Source organism: Panthera onca, chromosome B1 (genome assembly GCF_046562875.1).
Source record: "Panthera onca isolate mPanOnc1 chromosome B1, mPanOnc1 haplotype 2, whole genome shotgun sequence".
Lineage (NCBI taxonomy): Eukaryota > Metazoa > Chordata > Mammalia > Carnivora > Felidae > Panthera > Panthera onca.
In genome coordinates this window covers 155,925,917-155,931,396 of record NC_138342.1, presented here as the reverse complement: position 1 = coordinate 155,931,396, position 5,480 = coordinate 155,925,917, and positions in this window count along the sequence as shown.

Genomic DNA, 5,480 nt, shown 5'->3' with positions numbered 1-5,480 from the left:
ATTGGAAGTGACAAATGGCAAAAGATCTACCATGCCTACAGTATGCATAAGAAAGCTGGCAGGGCTATCTTAATACCAGGTAAAACAGACTTCAAGACGTTAAAGGAGATAAAGAAGAATATGTCACAATGATAAAAGAGATAATTCACCAGGAAGACATAACACTGTTACACATGTATAAACTTAGTAACAGAGCTTCAAAATTCAAAAAGCAAAAATAACAGAACCAAAGAAAGAAAGAAACTCACAGTCATAGTTGGGTATTTTAACACTTCTCACTCAGTGATTAACAATAAGTACCCCAAAAAACTCCTAGTAATTGTATAGAAAATCTGAAGCAACTGGAGTTGGTAATTATAGAATGCTATGCCAAATAAGAGCATAATAAACATTCCTTTCAAGGAAATATATGCCATCAAAATAAAACATATATTGGGTCATAAGTTAAGTCTCAGTAAATTTTAATAGATTGGAATCTTACATAAAATATCTCTGGCTATAAGGGAATTGTATTAGAAATCAATGAAAATAAGATGTCTAGAAAATCCTCCAAATAATTGTAAATTGAATATCACACTACTAAGTGACACCTGGGTCAAAAAGATATCATAAGAGATATTAGGAAATATTTAGAATGAAAGAGAAAAATGCAACCTATATAAATTTATAAGATACAGCTAAAGCAGCTTTTAGAGGGAAATTTATAGCCTTAAATATTTCTATTAGATAGGAAGAAAGGTTAAAATCAACTTTAAGAAACTAGATATAGGGGTGCCTGCGTGGCTCAGTTGGTTAAGTGTCGAACTTTGGCTCAGGTCATGATTTCGTGGTTTGCGGGTTTGAGCCCTGTGTCAGGCTCTGTGCTGACAGCTCAGAACCTGGAGCCTGCTTTGGATTCTCTGTCTCCCTTTCTCCCTCTGCCATCCCCTGCTCATGCTCATGCTCATGCTCATGCTCATGCTCATGCTCTGTCTCTGTCTTTCTCTCTCTCTCAAAAATAAATAAATATTAAAAAATAAAATAAACACTAAAAAATTAAAAAAAGAGACTAGATATAGAAGAGCAAATTAAACCTAAAGTAAGTAGATGGAAAAGAATAATAGAACAATAAGAATCAATGAAACAAAAGCCATACAAACAATAGAGAGTGTTAACAAGGCCAAAAATAGGTTATTTAAACAAATTAATAAAACTGATAAACACCTAGGAAGATTAGTAATAAACAAAAAAGAGAACATATAAATTCCAATATCATAAATGAAAAAGGACTATTACCATAGATCAAACAGACATTAAAAAATAATAAGGGAATATTATGAACAATTTTATGCCAATGCATTTGATTACTGAGACAAATTGGACTTATTGCTTGAATAGCACAACTTATAAAAACTAACTCAAGAAGAAATTTAAAATCTGAATAATACTATATGTGTTATAGAAATTGAATTTTTAATATAAGGAAAATTCTCATTAAGTGAGCACCAGTCTCTGATAATTTCACAGATGAATTCTATAAAATTCTTAAGAAGGATATAATATCATTCATATGCAAACTGTTTCAGAAAATAGAAGAAAAGGGGAATCTTCTCAATTTATCATATGAGGCCAGTACTATAGACTGAATAATTGTGTCCCCCCAAAATTCTTATGTTGAAATCCTAACCTCCAAGGTAATGGTATTAGGAGGTGGAGCCTTTGGGAGGTAACTGGTTCATGAGGAAATAGCCTTCATAAACCAGATTTAGTGCCTTTATAAAAAAGACCTAAGAGAAGTCCCCTACCCCTTTTACCACCTGAAGACACAGCAAAAAAGAAGACTATGAACCAGGAAATGAGCTGTCACCAGACACCAACTCAGCCAGCACCTTGATCTTGGACTTCTCAGACTCCAGAACTATGAGAAATAAATGTCTCTTGTTTATAAGCTACCCAGTCTGTGGTATTTTGTTATAGTAACCCGAACAGACGGAGACAGCCAGTATAAATCTGGTAACAAAACCAGACAGGGGCATTACAATGAAGATAATTATAGACACATAAACTTATTGAAATTCTTTTTTTTTTTAAGTTTATTTATTTGAGAGAAAGAGCATGCGTGTGAGCATGAGTGGGGGAAGGGCAGGGAGAGAGAGAGAGAGAGAGAATCCCAAACAGGCTTTGCACTTGCCAACACAGAGCCGGACACGGGGCTGGAACCCAGGAACTGTGAGATCATGACCTGGACGGAGATCAAGAGTCGGATGCTTAACCGACTGTGCCACCCAGGTGCCTGTGCAACAATAGATTAAAAAAAAAAAAAAAAAGATAATGTACCATGACCAAATAGGGTTTATCCTAGAAATGAGAGATTATTTTAACATTTGAAAAACTGATCAAGGTAATTTACCACATTAACAAAACAAAGGAGGAAACTTATACAATCTTTTTAATGGATGTAGAAGAGTAACTTAACAAAATCCAATAGCATTTCACAATTTTAAAAAGTAATTCCAGCAAATTATAAATAGAAAGAAATTTCTTCAACTTGATAAAGAACATCTATAAAAAACACCCTACAGGGGCACCTGGGTGGCTCAGTCGGTTAAGCGGCTGACTTCGGCTCAGGTCATGATCTCACAGTCTGTGGGTTCGAGCCCCGCGTCGGGCTCTGTGCTGACAGCTCAGAGCCTGGAGCCTGCTTCTGATTCTGTGTCTCCCCCTCTCTCTGACCCTCCCCCATTCATGCTCTGTCTCTCTCTGTCTCAAAAATAAATAAATGTTAAAAAAAAAATTAAAAAAAAAAAAAAAAAAAAACACCCTACAGCTAATCCTATATTTGATGGTGAAAGACTACAGTCTTTCTCTAAAATTAGGAATAAGGCAAGGATCTAACCTCCTACCCTTTTATTCAATATTTTTCTGGAGGTCTTCCCCAGGGAAATAAGGGAAATAAAGAAATAAATATTGGAAAGAAAAATGTAAAGCTGTACTTATTCATAGACAGTAGGGTTGTTTATATAGAAAACCCTAAGGCATCTATAAGAAAACAATTATTAATAAGTGAGTTTATCAATGTCCCAAGATAGGTGGCCAATCACTAAAACCCATTGCATTTCTATATACCAGGAGCAAAATAATTGGAAAATTAAATTTAAAAAATTATCTAGCAATAGTAATAAAAACATGATACGTAGGGAAAACTTTACGAAAGATGTGCATGATCTCTATATTGAAAACTATAAAACATTGCTGAGAGAAATTTTAAGCTATCTTTACAAATGGAAATATGTATCATGTTCACATATAGGAACGTTCAATATTATTAAGATGCCCATTCTCTCTATATTCATCTACAGATCCCATGCATTCTCAATACAATCCCAGCAGATTTTTTTTTTTAATTGACAAACTGATACTAAAATATATATGTGAAAATGCAAAGGGCCTAGAAAAAGCCAACAGAATTTTGAAGAGGAGTTAAGTTAGAGGTCTTTTAATATTTGATATCAAGAGTTACTCTAAAGTAACAGTAATCAAGACAGTGTGATAATAGTGTAGAGATAAACATACAGATCAATTAAATCACACAGAAAATGCAGATAGACCCATACATACACCACCAACTGATTTTCCTCTAAGACACTAAAGAATTTCGATAAGGAAAGAAGTCTTTTCAACAAACGATTTTTTTCCATATTGAAAAAATTAAGCTCAACATTACCTCATACATACCACACAACAAAAATTTATCTTTTATGACCACAGACATAAATGTAAGAACTAAGTCTATAAAATTTCTAGAAAGATATATAGGAGATAATTTTCATGACCTTGTGATAGGCAAAGATTTCTTAGTATACAAAAGTCACAAGCCATAAAAGAAAAATCTTGGTAAGTTACACTTTATCAAAATTAAAATGCTCTGTTCTTCAAAATATACCTTTAGGAAAACAAAAAGGCAAACCACAGAATGGGAGAAAATATTTGCAATGCATATATTAGACAAAGGACTTTCATTCAGGGTATATAAATAACTCTAACAATTAAATTTTAAAAAGACATATAGCCCAATTTAAAAATAGGGAAAGGACTTTAACAGAAATTTTGCAAAGAAGATCTACGAATGACACGTAAGTGCATGAAAAGTGCTCATTCCTTATCAGAGAAATGCAAGTTAAACCACAATGAGATTTCACTACAATGGCTTAAATTTTAAAAATTGACAATACCAAATCTTGACGAGGATGTGGAGAAACAAGAACATTCATATGCTGATGGTGGGATTGTAAAATTGATGCAACCACTTTGGAAAAGTTAGGCAATCCCCTGTAAGTTTGAGCATACACTTTATTTTTAATGTTTTATTTATTTATTTTGAGAGAGAGAGAGAGAGGCAGAGAGAGAGTCCCAAGCAGGCTCCACGCTGTCAACCTGAGGCTCTACCCAGGGATCGATCCCACGAACCCCAAGATCATGACCTGAGCTGAGATCAAGAGTTGGACACTTAACCAACTGAGCCACACAGGTGCCCCAAGTTTGAGCATATACCTAACAAATGATCCAGCAACTCCACTTCTAGATATTTACCCAAGGGATGCAAAGACTTATATGTAATATTCACAACAGCATTATTCACATAGCAAAAAAACTTGGAGACAACTGAAATAGCCATCAATAGGTAAAAGAGTAAACAAATTGTCTTATATCCATATGCCAGAGTAAAAAAAGGAACAAATTACTGACACAACATCTCTGGTGAATCTCAAAAACTGAGCAAAGGAAGTCAGACTCTAAAGAGCACGGACTGTATGATTTCATCTAGATGAAGTTCTCGAACGGGTGAAATGAATCTATACTTACAGAAACCAGGTAAGTGGTTACCGGGTATAGGATGGACAGGACGGGACTGGCTGCAAAGGAGCACTAGGGAAGTTTTTGGGGCAAAGTAAATATTCTGATTGGTGTCATAGTCACATGGATATATGCGCTTGCCAAAATTCATTGAACTGTACATTGAAGTATGTACATTGTATTCTTTATTAATTATACCTAAATACAGTAGGCTAAAAACAAAAACAAACAAACAAAAAAAAGAAGTCTATCCCTACCTTCCCATTCAGGAAGGTGTCGCCGTGGTGAAACTTCCCAGCTCCCCTACCAAGAGCTAGTCTCTACCATCACCAATTCCCATGGCTTTATGTAACCTCTGTTAGATCACTCATCACATGCTATTATGCGCATTGTTTCTAGATCACGAGCTGCTTGAGGCCTGGGACTGACGTGACCACCCACCCACGTTTTCATTACCAAAACTAGGAGAGTCCCAGGCAAATACACGCATGGAGGGATCTCAAGGTTCTGTTTTGATGCCCTTACGCAAACAGGCCCAAAGAGGTGAAGCCAGAGGCAGTGGTAGATCCAGGCCCAAATGCCAAGCTCACTGTCGTGCCCGTGGCTCTGGCCTCTCTACCATGACACTGGGTGTTCCAGAAGGCAGA